This window comes from Bufo bufo, chromosome 1 (genome assembly GCF_905171765.1).
Source record: "Bufo bufo chromosome 1, aBufBuf1.1, whole genome shotgun sequence".
NCBI classification, from domain to species: Eukaryota; Metazoa; Chordata; class Amphibia; order Anura; family Bufonidae; genus Bufo; species Bufo bufo.
The window spans coordinates 407,879,301-407,893,663 of NC_053389.1; positions in this window are offsets into that span (position 1 = coordinate 407,879,301).

The window sequence follows — 14,363 nt, forward strand, 5'->3', positions numbered from 1 at the left end:
AGTCAATGGTGCTGGATCCAGTTTTTTCAATGCCAAAATAAACAGATCCGTCACCCATTGTTATTTTTTCCCCGCTCTGATTTAATACAACCGCATAAAAACAGAACAGATGTATTAAATTAAACTGATCCATTTTATTTCTCAAAACCTGATGCAAAAATGAAAGTAGCCTAAACCACTTGCTCTAGGTATAATTATTGTTCTGTTAGTTCTTGCCCACCCATCTCGTCCACTTGTTTCTTATACATATTCAGGTGCCATTCTCGAAACCTGTTTGGATGAGTTGATGTTTCTCTTTTTCTAAAAGCTCTATTTTGTGCATAGCTTGTTTGCAGACCTCTCCTTTTTCTGGTCACGATACCACTACCTCTTGGATAGTCCCAGCATATTTGTCAGCTGACCCACTGGGTACTGTCTTAACAGTCACTTATACTGATTATGTAGTCTTTGGCGCTTGACTGTAGGATGTCATGTCGTAGTTTTATTCCGGCTGCCTCTCGGCATGTTTGCTGTGCTGCCCCTGGAACTCCGGGCCACCCCCATTATAGGCAATGGAGCAGCATGCATGCACTAGTGGCAGCACGGATCCGGCAGGCTGTTAACCCATCGGAACAGCCCGCCGGAGAAGGCTGCCGCTAGTGTGAAAGTACAGATGTAGCAGCGCTAGAGATCAGTGTTTTCGCATAGGGTTAGTAGCGAATCGCGACTTCTCCTCTTTCACGAAAGAACTATAAAAGCAATACACAACAAGGCCAGTAGATGGCGGTGTTAACCTAAAGTACGTACAGTGCTGTATCTGCTGTGTACTGTATCCATCAATATCTATCTATTACATTATCTATCCATCTACAGGATCTATCTATCTAATATATATCATATATCTATTGGATCTATCTTCAACCAGAGCAGGTGTCTGGACTGCGGATTTGCCGAAGGAGAGTAGCATACAACGTGTATTCTCAGCCATAGAGGAGCAACAAGGAGGTGGCGCAGGCGATCTAACGGCCCAAGAACTCCTACCCGGACTCCTACACCACTGACCTTGACACCCTGATGAAGACCAACAGGTGCAGGGGATAGCCAGTCACCAAGAAGCGCAAGAAGGAGTGAGCGCTGACTCTGCAAGGACTGTGGCCCCTGCACACAGGGCCGTGTACAGTCATACACGCTGGCGACCAGAGAAGGGGTTGCCCCCTGTAGCAACGCTGCTGATTATAGGGTTTATCGGTGGCTGTAGGATCCGCGCAGCTGATTTCCAATGTTAACTTTATTTTCTGTTGTATTTAAACTTTTAAAATAAAATTCCAAAATGCTAAAAAAATATATAAATAAATCAAAGTTGAAATAAATCAAAGCTTGTTTGTTTTACTGATAGTCATAAGAGTAGCTGTGCTGGAATGGTCTCCTGCTGTATCGCTTGCTCTTACTTTATCAGTGTTTGCAATTAAATTACCGTAAGTGTTTTATCCATTACTGTATTTACATTTTTATTTTATTTTAGAATAACTCTGTGAAGTTTGTGGAATTGGATAATTTTTTTCCAGAAAGTGGTGTGCCGATAATATTTATCTCTATTTAACATATAGAAAAAAATACCTTCAATGGGCTGAAAGGGTTAATAAAAAATATCCTGAGCAATAACTCTTTGCAAACGTCCAAAATAATCAAAACTTCCAAAGGTTTTAATCGTGTAATACAGTTAAGCCACAACCTGTTCTCTGAAGTCTGCGAGGGATTAATACTGTATGTAATCGTATGCCGCCTCTAGCTTTGCAGTAACCAGTACCACAGACTAGGACACAGTAAAACAATGGAAGGATAAACACTTTTTTTTTGTGTTTTCCGTGCACAAATTCAGTGTGTACAGAGATGCCGTGCGCTCTCATTCACAGATAGCAGGCAAGAGGAGCTCCCTGTAGGGGAAAGGGGGATGCAGCCCTAATCAGAGCCCCAGTAAAGTACATTTTTCAGTAGTAAAATGGAATATATATGTGTATATACTAGTGTTGATCTCGATGCTCGGCACACGGCGGTATTCGGCCAAATACCGCATGGGCTCAAGCGCAATGCTCGAGTCTCCTCCCCGCACGATTCTTGGCTGCTACGCAGCCAATAAACGTGCAGGTAAGTACTGCCCTCACTGTAATTCCGTAGCCATGTTGGCTGCTGGCATTACAGTGATTGGCTGACCGAAACGCGTCATCGGGTGCGATATAGCACCCGATGACGCATGTTTGGCTCAGTCTTAGTCAGGGAGAGCTGTGCTAAGGAAGGGACAGACAGTGTAGGGAGTGCTATAGGAACATTTTTATTGCCAAAACTTTTCAGAGACCCAAAATTCCTTTTAAGGACTATTGTGTGTGGCAGCAGCAATCTATATTTTTAGCGCAAACTGCGCTAAATAGCTAAAACTTTACAGACCGAAAAGTCCTTTTAAGGACTATTGTGTGTGGCAGCAATATCTATTTGTAGCACATCCTGCGCTAAATAGCGTGCAATAGTTAGGCCGCTGCAGACAGTGACATTAGCTGCGCCACATCTCCAGTGTAAAGTGTGCGCATCCAAAAAATATCTGTGACATCCAGTGTACTTTTTCCGTAGACTGTGTCCGCTGCGGACAGTGACATTAGCTGCGCCACATCTCCAGTGTAAAGTGTGCGCATCCAAAAAATATCTGTGATATCCAGTGTACTTTTTCAATAGACGGTGTCCGCTTCTGACAGTGACATTAGCTGTGCCACATCTCCAGTGTAAAGTGTGCGCATCCAAAATATATCTGTGACATACAGTGTACTTTTTCCATAGACGGTGTCCGCTTCTGACAGTGACATTACCAGGGCCACATCTGTAGTGTAACGTGTGCGCCTAAATTTTTTTTTTCTGTGACATACATTGTACTTTTTACGTAGATGCTTTGGACAGTGACATTACCAGTGGTACTTCTCCTGTATAACGTTTCATCATCCCAAATACCTGTGACAATCCCTGTAATTTTTCATTAACCGCTGCTGACAGCATTAACATTATCTGTGGGATATCTCCTGTGTGATGTTTCCACATCCCAAATACCTTTTTAAAATTTTTTACGCATACACTTTCAAATCCTACGCTACTGTACGTGTGACATACTTTCAAGCATATATAAAATTTATTATGAAGAAGGCGAGCAGTAAGGTCTGGGGAAGTGGCCGTCATGCTGATGGTGCATGCAGAGGCCGTGGCCCTGGGCGCGTTGAAACTGTGCCTGCTGCCAGAGCACAAGAAAAACAATCGTCCATGATATCTAGCTTCATGTCCCAGTTTGCAGGGCGGCGCAGGACACCACTCTCGAAGTCTGACCAGTGCAACCAGGTGGTTGGTTGGATTGCAGCAGATAATGCTTCCAGTCAGTTAAGCACCACCCTGTCTTCCACCAAGTCCAGTCTTGATACTCCTTCCTCCCACCATGGAGTCTGGCCAAACAAGTGATCCCACACTCGGATATTCCAAGGACCTCTTTTCATCGCCATTCCTTCATTTGGCCCTCTCGCCAAGCACGCTTAAAGAGGGACAGATCTTGTGCCCTGATTCCCAAACTCTTGAGCATCCACAGTCACAAGAATATGACGGTGGGGAATGGCAATTACTGTTTATTCAGGTGGATGATGATGAGACACAGTTGCCAATAAGTCAACGGCAATTACTGTCTCAAGAGGTTGATGAAGAGGATGAGACACAGTTTTCAATCACTGAGGTTGTGGTTAGGTCAACAAGTCAGGAAGATAAGCAGAGTGAGGAGGAAGTGGAAGAGGAGGTGGTGGACGATGAAGTCACTGACCCAACCTTGGAAGGTGGAAAGCCGAGCGAGGACAGCAGTAAAAGAGGGGGAGGGATCTACAGCACCGCAACAGGCTGAAAGCGGCAGTGGGGTGGCAAAAGGGAGAAGGCGGGCCACACCAAACAGGCCCGCAACTGTTCCACGGAGCACCCCCTTGCAGAAATCTCCCTTGCCAAGGGGTAGGTGTTCCGCAGTATGGCGCTTTTTTGAGGAAAGTGCGGACGACAAAAGAATAGCAGTTTACAACCTGCGCTGTACCAAAGTGAGCCGGGGCGTGAACACTAGCAACCTCACCACCACCAGCATGATCCGCCACATGGCATCCAAGCACCGTAATAAGTGGGGCGAACGCCTGGGTCCGCACAATCTGTGTCTGCGGGTCACACCACTGCCTCCTCTTCCCCTATGTTACGTGCTGGCCAATCCTCTGTCGAAGGCGCAGGCCCGGATGCCTCCCGTTCTAGACCTTCGCAAGCAACATCAGCAGCCACATCCACATCCGTGTCCCAGCGCAGCGTCTAAATGTCCTTGCCCCAGGCCTTTGAACGCAAGAGCAAATACCCAGCCACCCACCCACAGGCCATAGCACTAAATGCGCAGCTTTCCAAATTACTGGCCCTGAAAATGTTGCCATTTAGGCTTGTGGACACTGAGGCCTTCCGCAGCCTGATGTTGGCGGCCATCCCGCATTACTCAGTCCCCAGCTGCAACTATTTTTCAAGGTGTGCCATGCCCGCTCTACACCAACATGTGTCCCGTAACATCACACGTGCCCTGACCAATGCAGTTACTGGAAAGATCCACTTAACCATGGACACAGGGACAAGTGCATTCGTCCAGGGACGCTACATTTCCCTGACGGCAAGTCGTACCCTATGATGGCACAGGTGCTATCAACGCCAAGGATTGCGGGCCCTACATCGATCAGGGTTTCCGCCAGCACCTACGTTAGTGGCTCCAACCCCCACTTCTCCTCTTCCGATTCCTCCTCCACTTTCACATCTGAATTATCCATGTGCAGCACCAGTCAGCCATCAGTTGGTAGCTGGAAGCAGTGTAGCACTGCAGTGGGGAAGCGGCAACAGGCCAGCTGAAGCTGATATGCTTAGGGGACAAACAGCACACAGCCGCAGAGCTGTGGCAGGGGATAAGAGACCCGACTGAGCTGTGGCTCTCGCCACTCAACCTACAACCAGGCATGGTTGTGTCTGATAATGGATGCAACTTGGTGGCGGATTTGGAGCTCGGCAAGGTGACACACATCCCATGCCTAGCCCATGTCTTAAACTTGGTGGTTCAGCGGTTTCTCAAAACCAACCCCAATTTTCCTGAGCTACTGGTGAAGGTGCGCCACGTGTGTGCACATTTCCGCAAGTCATCGACGTGAGCATGCATTGGAACTCGACGTTCCAGATGTTGGCCAGGCTTTGTGAGCAGCAGAGGGCAGTAGTGGAATACCAGCTGCAACATGGTCGTCGCCTTTCCAGTCAGCTTCCGCTATTCACAAGCGAGGAGTGGGCATGGATGTCTGACCTCTGTGAGGTTTTAAGAAACTTTGAGGAATCAACACAGAAGGTGAGAGGCGATAACGCTATTATCAGCGTAACCATCCCACTTCTGTGTCTACTCAAACGCTCGCTGCTCACAATTAAGGACAACGCTTTGCATGTGGAAGAGGTGGAAATGGGGATAGATATTACACAGGGTGATAGCCAAACAACCCTTAGTTCCTCTTCTCAGCGCAAATTGGACGATAAAGAGGAGGAGGAGGAGACTGTTGCCTCCGCTACAGAGGGTAGTACCCATGGAAGTTTAATTCCATGTGTTCTGCATGGGTGGGCAGAAGAGGAGAAAGAGGATGAGATTGAAAGTGATCCTCCAGATGACGACAGCGAAGTCTTTCCTGTTGGTACTCTGGCACACATGGCTGACTTCATGTTAGGCTGCTTTTCCCACGACCCGCGCGTTATACGCATTTTAGACAACACAGATTACTGGTTGTTTACCCTTCTCAACCCCCGCTACAAAGAGAACTTCTCATCTCTCATTCCTCTGGTGGAGAGGACAAGCAAAATGGTGCAATACCAGAAGGTCCTTGTTGAAAAATTGCTCCAAACATTTCCATCGGACAACGCTGACGGCAGAGTCCGTACTTCCTTAGGCAACCGAGGAGGGAAGACAAGGGGAACACACAGCAATTCCAACAGAGGCAGGGCAACACTCTCCAAAGCGTGGGACAGTTTCATGACACCCCACCAGCACCCCCACTCTGATGAGCGGCCTACTGTCACAAGGAGGGAAAAATTTGGGAAAACGGTGAAGGAGTACATAGCAAACTGTGTCAGCGTCCTCAATGATCCCTCAGTGCCTTACAACTACTGGGTGCCCAAGCTGGACACGTGGCACGAATTAGCGCTCTACGCCTTGGATGTGCTTGCCTGCCCTGCCGCCAGCGTTTTGTTAGAGCGGGTATTTAGTGCTGCTGGTGGCATTATAACAGATAAGCGTATCCGCCTGTCAACAGAAAATGCTAACAGGTTGACTCTTATAAAAACGAACAAGGCCTGGATTGACCATGACTTCTCGACTCCACCAGAGGAAAGCTGATGAACATAAAGGCACTTTAAATGTGTTGTTTATAATGTACTGAATACACTGTATTCTCATGCACCCCTTCCACCACAAAAAAGGGTATATGGTTGAATCTTCCTTTTCTCATCCTCCTCTTACATCATATCAACATGCTTATTCGTCGCATATGATGCCCTCGTATATAATGTTTTAGAGGGTCAGCTCACTGGCAGGTCCTCGCATATAATTTTTTGAGGGTCAGCTCACCCTGCAGGCCCTCACATATCATTTTTAGAGGGTCAGCTCACCTGTAGGCCCTCGCATATAATTTTTTGGAGGGTCAGATCACCAGCAGGCCCTCACCTACAATCTTTTACAGGGTCAGCTTACCTGAAGGCACTCGCACATAATGTTTTAGAGGGTCAGCTCCCCTGCAGGCCCTCACATATATAATTTTTTAGCGGGTCAGCTCACCTGCAGGCCCTCAACTAAAATCTTTTATAGGGTCAGCTCATCTGCAGGCCCTCACCTACATCATTTTACAGGGTCAGCTCACCTGCAGGCCCTCACATATAATGTTTTACAGGGTCAGGTCACCTACAGGCCCTCGCATATAATGTTTTAGAGGATCAGCTCACCTGTAGGCCCTCGCATATCATTTTTTAGAGGGTCAGGTCACCTGCAGGACCTCGCATATCATTTTTTAGAGGGTCAGGTCACCTGCAGGACCTCGCATATTATTTTTTAGAGGGTCAGCTCACCTGTAGGCCCTTACGTACAATTTTTTACAGTGTCAGCTCACCTGCAAGCCCTTGCATATAATGTTTTACAGGGTCAGCTCACCTGCAGGCCCTCGTGTATAATGTTTTACAGGGTCACCTCACCTTCAGGCCCTCGCATATAATGTTTTACAGGTTCTGCACATCTGCAGGCCCTCACCTACAATATTTTACAGGGTCAGCTCACCTGCAAGCCCTTGCATATAATGTTTTACAGGGTCAGCTCACCTACAGGCCCTCGCATATAATTTTTTACAGGGTCAGCTCACCTGCAGGTCCTCACCTACAATCTTTCACAGGGTCAGCTCACCTATAGGCCCTCACTTACAATCTTTTACAGGGTCAGCTCAACTGCAGGCTCTAGCATATAGTTTTTTAGAGGGTTAGCTCACCAGCAGGCCCTCACCTACAATCTTTTACAGGGTCATCTCACCTGCAGGTCCTCACCTACAATCTTTTAGACGGTCAGCTCACCTGCAGGCCCTCGCATATAACCTTTTACAGGGTCAGCTCACCTGCAGGCCCTCACCCACAATCTTTTAGAGGGTCAGCTCACCAGCAGGCCCTCACCTATAATCTTTTAGAGGGTCAGCTCACCAGCAGGCCCTCACCTACAAGTACAGTCTCACTATCCAAGAGTCTGGTCAACACAATCCTCACTCTGACGGCACACTGGGTGAATGTTGTGGAGGCCGGGAGCTAGTCGGCTGCTGGCACCAGACTTGCCCTCCAATAGATCCGGATTTAAAGTTTACTCATTCCAATTACAGGGCCTAGAAAGAGTCCTGTATTGTTATTTATCATCACTCCGGGAGTGGGCAATTTACGCGCCTGCTGCCTTCCTTGGATGTGGTAGCCGTTTCTCAGGCTACCTCTCCAAAATCGAACCCTAATTCCCCGTTACCCGTGGTTGCCATGGTAGGTGCAGAAAGTAACATCGAAAGTTGATAGGGCAGACATCCAAATGGATCGTCGCCGTCATGGGGACGTGCGATCGGCCCAAGGATATCTAGAGTGCATAGGCTTTATGAGTGTAGGAGTCCCTCTACATGAACAATTGTACCACAATGTGAATGAGGCCTTTCTTTTATGTGGTATACAGGATGTATCGGAGTGCCTCTAGCTTGTAATTTTTGGCAGCACTTGCACTTTATATACAAGTAGATATACAGGAAAGAATGTTTCCTAACAATTTTTCCTCTAAAATCGATTTATCTTTAGTTTTGTACGTATTATTGTCAGTCTGTAAAAGTGGCGTACTACTCGGACAACATCGTTCCCAGCAGCGACCTGGGAGTCCAAGATACATCCAGGGACCCTCCCCATGCTGTTCCCAAACCATTTTAGTGGTGTTTTCATCAATTTCTTAACTTTTAATATGAACCAGGTACCCTCCCCTCTTCAGAGCAGGGGGTGCCTGGTTTAATGCGTGGGTTCTCCCATTGACTTCCATTATACTCAGGTGCTCTGTAGAGCACCCGAGCATCCCGTTGTGTTCGGCCCGAGCACTTTGGTGCTCGATCAACACTAGTGTCTAGCAGTAAGATAACCTGCACTTCATCCAGCCACAGACAATACCCGCCCTCCCCCTCCCTTCTACAGGAAGCTCCTTTTGCCTGCGTGCTTTCTGTGAATGGGAGCGAAGGGCATCAGTGTGTACAGAGATGCCGTGCGCTCTCATTCACAGATAGGCAAAAGAGCTCCCTGTAGGGGGGAGGGGGATGCAGCCCTATTAAGTTGCTTGTGGGCCAGTGGCTTATTGACCCACAAGCAAGAAGCAGGGAGGAATCATATTTTCAGAAAAAAAACTAATATTCAATTTCGCGAATATATAGAACTATATTCGAAATATTTGCGAAATCTCGAAGTTGCGATTGTTGAGAAAAAATTTTTTATTCGAATATTCGCGCTCAACACTACTTTTTACGCTCTTCGTTTGCAAATGAAACAGGATATCACTCTGCGCTCATCCGATTCTACTATGATCGCTAGCACTTCTACATCTGTAGCCTTAGCCAGTTCTACTTTACACCAATTTGATAAATGACCCCATAAGTCTTCCAAACTCATTTGCTGGTCACAGGGAACCTTAAAGTTCAGTGACTCTTTGCCAGGAGACGGTGCCTTAAATACCCAAGGTCCCTCAGCCATTGGCTGGGGAAGGTTTAGTGAGCCTTGTAAAAGGTCTGTAGGAGACGTGCACTCCCTAAGGGTGTGCTAGACAAGATGATGGAGGCAGCATCATGGAGAGAGCAACATCTTTTTTTTAATAGCGTTTATTTAACATTTTTAAAATAGTACAACAATCCCATAGGGAAAAAACAATACTGCAATACAGTCATACACGTGAGCAAGATCAGACAATTCCATCAGTGTCATAATATACGACAGTAAGAGACTTAAATGCATTTGGATACAAAACATTCTTGTTGTCATAAAAAAGGAAGGGAAATAGATGTCTGCTCACACCCACTCACATCCATACATCCACACACACACTTGGGTGGCACAGCCCCAACCAGTAATGGATCTCAAACTGTGCCCTCCGCCTGTACCCATATACCCCAGATTTTGTCAAACCGATCAGGGGATCCTCTCGCTTCATAGGTCAACTTGTACATCTGGAGATCGTTGTTAATTAGTTGTACCCATTGGCTTATCGTGGGACACTTGGGAGGCTTCCAGTTCAAGAGTATATTCTTCCTACCATAGAACATTAAGAGCCGTAGGAGAATTCTACAATATTTGGAAGGAGTCGCATCAGCAACTAGCCCCAGAACACAAACAATAGGATCACATATCCCTGGTAAACCCAGTTTAACATTAATGAAATTACACACCCCCTTCCAATAATTTTGTAAGGCCGGACAGGACCAAACCATGTGGAAAAAGGATCCTCTGTCGCTTCCACATCTGTCGCATCCAGGATTTGGTATCTGCCGCATCTGATATAAACGTACCGGAGTCAGGTACACCCTATGCATCCATTTGACCTGAATAAGTTGATCTCGAGAGCTCACGACAGACCTCCTCCACCCTAGACGCCATTCCTCCAAGTGAGAATCCTCCAACTCTGGGATATCCGCCGACCACTTAACAAATGATCGCTGGATAGGAGAGTCCTGCATTTTAATAATTTCACCATAAAAGGAAGAAATTGGTTTATATGGTTGTTTCCTTCTGGCTATCGATTCCAGAGGACCACACTCCAAGCTTAGGGACAAGGAGTGGAACTGTTTCTCACAAGCGTGTCTCAGTTGGAGGAACCGGTAAAAGCTCGTCTGTGGCAACAGGAAGTCCGACCGCAAATCCCCAAAGGAGCGAAAGACCCCATCCTGGAATAGCTGCGTCAGATATTTAAGCCCCTTCCTAGGCCAAAATTCAAAGTCTGGTAAGTGTAAAAGCTCAGGGAGATGTCTGTTACGCCATAGTGGGATATACGGAGACCAGATAACCCCTGCTTGGGTGTCCATATGTGTATTTACAAACTTTGCCCAGGCTTCTATAACCGTTATCATAGCTTCTGTGTACGTCCCACTCAACAAAGAACCACCTCCCCTGTAGACCAAGTTTGTTAGAGCTTCATACGAACCCACTAACGCCGCCTCCAGCACCACCGCCGGATTATTGGAGTCTGCTCTAATCCACCAGGAAGCATACATCAGGCGTGTCGCTATGTAATAAACATATAAGTCAGGAAGTTGTAGACCACCCTGCAAGTAGGATGCCTTCAACCTCTTCCTTGCTATCCTAGGGTTCCGATGACACCATAGGAATCGGGACATAACCTTATCTATGACATCAAAGTGGGATTTCGGTACCCTCACTGGAGCCGCTCTGTATATATATAACAGTTTCGGTAGTAACACCATTTTAAAGATGTTGATCCTTCCTATTAAAGTCAAGGGGAGATTTTCCCATGCTTCCAACTTGCGTGTGACATATTCCATAGTGGGCCTCAGGTTCAGATGGCAAAATTTCCGAGGGTCTCTATGTATGTGGATCCCCAAATATAGAAAGCTGTCTACCACTTTCAGGGGGGATACTGGAGATATCTCTATCGCTTCTTCACTGTCCACTATACATAAGCTCGATTTAGCCCAGTTCACTCGTAGCCCTGAGAACCTACCATATCCATTCACCACATCTAGCAAAGTTTCTAAGGATGGGCCAGGGTCAGCTAAGTACACCAACAAGTCATCCGCGTATAGCGAAACCTTCTCCTGTATCCCAGCCACCGTCCACCCCTCTATCAAGGAGCTATTATTTATCAATTGAGTAAGAGGTTCCATTATCAGAGCGAACAACAACGGGGACAGGGGGCAACCCTGCCTTGTACCTCTGTATAATTTAAATGGTCGGGAAAGAGACCCATTTACTCTGATGCGCGCTGAAGGTGCCTGATACAGTAACTGGACCCATTGAATGAAGGAGTGAGGAAAACCAAGTCGGGCCATTGTCTCCCAAATAAAATGCCATTCTACCGAGTCAAAGGCTTTCTCGTTATCGAGAGATGCTAGGACCCTTGACCCTGCATTATCATGCCTGACCTGCAAGTTCGTAAATAACCTCCTAAGATTGATATCCGTTGTTTTCCCGGGCATAAAACCAGATTGGTCAGGGTCAATAATGGATAAGATTACCTTATTAAGCCTCTTGGCCAGGATCTTAGCTAAGATCTTGGCATCGGTGTTCAGCAGGGAAATAGGTCTATATGATGCACAGTGGTCCGGAGGCTTCCCAGCTTTATGAATTACCACAATGGTAGCCTCGCCAAAGGATAGAGGCAGTCTACCAGAATCATGTGCGTAGTTAAAAAGATTCAGTAGACGTGTAGAGTACAATTCAACGTCTAGTCTGTACCATTCGACTGGGAACCCATCCGGACCAGGTGATTTCCCTGCTGCCATATCACTGATTGCCGCTTTAATTTCTCCCACATCAATAGCTGCCTCCAAAAAGCTACTGTCTTCTCTAGCCAATGTAGTAAGGGGGATGTTCTGAAGGAAAGACCGGATCTCATCTGGGGTCATCGCAATTTTGGAGCTATACAGGTCCCTGTAAAATTGAGCAAATTGCTCACATATGTCCTCCGGTTGATATACCCTTGAGCCATCCCCGCAAGTAATGTGTGGGACCACCGTCTGGGGCGACTCAGTCCTGGCCAGGAACGCCAAAGCCCTCCCATTCTTATCACCATCAGCAAATATTACACGCCTTTGATACAATAACTTCTTCTGGGTATATTCTGTTAGGTGCAAATTGAGCTTCCTCTGGGCCTCCTCCCATAAACTACGACCCTCTCCATCCGGATTTGTAATAAAAGCCTGTTCTCTCTCTACTACCTCCCCCTCTAGCTTAGTCCTTGTAGCCCTCATCTCCTTCCTATACGTAGCTATCGCATGAATCAGAGTACCCCTCATCACAACTTTGAAGGCTTCCCACTCTATCAACGGGTTAGCTGAGCCCTCATTGAACTCCCAATAGTCTTTCAAACCCTGCTGTACACTCCAAACAACAGGCAGGACCTCTAGCCATTTACTATTGAGTCTCCATACCCTCTCCACCGGCGCTAGAGGTTGTTTTAGAACTACTAACAATGGAGCATGATCAGAGATACCTCGGGGGAGGTAATCAGCCACCGTCAGGGAGGGTAATAGATCTCTGCTAAGAAAAACTAAGTCTATCCGTGAAAGCGTAACATGAGAAGCGGAATAGCAGGAATATTGGCGCAACCCCGGATGTAAGTACCTCCAACCCTCCGTTAAATCAAATACATCAGCCCAGGAGCTTAGCGCCTCATTATGGGTATCACTAGGGCGAAGACGATCCAGTGACTGATCCAAAGTCGCGTTGTAATCCCCAAAGGCAATCAGAGGTGCCGGGGGCATAGATGCTACCATTCTCATAACCTCATCCAGTATATCCCTACGAAAAGGGGGGGGGGACATAAAGGCCCACCAGAAGGTAATCGATGCCCCTGATTGCCACATGGAGAATCACAAAACGACCCATTATATCCGTATGCACAGAATACACCTGAAAGGGAAGGGATTTCGCCACCAGAATCGACACACCTCTGGCTCTAGAATTATATACCGCGTGGTATGCTGAACCAACCCAGGGCCTCTTCAACGCTAAGAGCTTTCGCCCCTGAAGATGTGTCTCCTGCAATACCAGAATGTCAGGATTATGATTTCGTAGAAAATTAAAGACCAGAGACCGTTTAATTTTGTCATTGAGACCCCTGACATTCCAGGAGACAAACCGACAAACTGACATTATGGCGGTCTATTGAGATAGTAATCCCAGAAGTCACTGCACCACCCAAGCCATACACTCACACATTCATACCAACTTCCAAACATTAGAGCAAGAGCCCCTGAATACGCCCGTAACATCAGGCAACCCCCCCCCACCCTGCCCAGATGACCCCAACCTATCCAAGCTTAAAAACCCTCCCCCCATTTGCCTCTTTAATAGAAAAAGGGGAACAGCAACCCTTCCTTCAGCCCTACTGCTCTAGGTAAACCTAATAACTGAACCTATGCAGCAGGTTGCTACAACCATCACTCGTTCAGCTCCGTTATTTAACTATCATCTGAAACGCATGGAAAAACATTCAAAACATTAGATATATGACTCTCAGCCTCTGCGGTCTAGCCAGTCCGATGCCTCTTCAGGGTTGGCAAAGAACTTCACCTGGTCACCCTCCTGGACTCTGAGCCGAGCCGGATACATCATTGCATAGACAAGTCCCTTCTCTCTTAAGCGGTTCCTCACCGCCGTGAACTGTCTACGTTGCTTCTGCACTTCTGTAGAAAAGTCCGGGTAAAAGGAGATCCGGGTATTTTCAAAAAGAATGTCTTTCAAACGGCGAGCTGCAGCCAGAATAGCATCACGGTCTCTGTAGTTTAGGACTTTAAAGATGAAGGGACGAGATGGGGCCCCAGGAGGGAGGGGGCGAGTGGGAATCCTGTGAGCACGTTCAACTGCAAAAGTCCCTGACAAATTTATAGGATTAAAGATTTGTTTTATGAGACGTTCCACAAACTCTTCTGGAGAGGGCCCCTCTGCTCTTTCAGGTAAACCCATAATACGGATGTTGTTCCGTCTGTTACGGTTCTCGGCATCCTCCACCTTTGCCATCAGGGTCTTGACTTGATTCTGTAGCGCATTAATTGCCGAGTCATCAC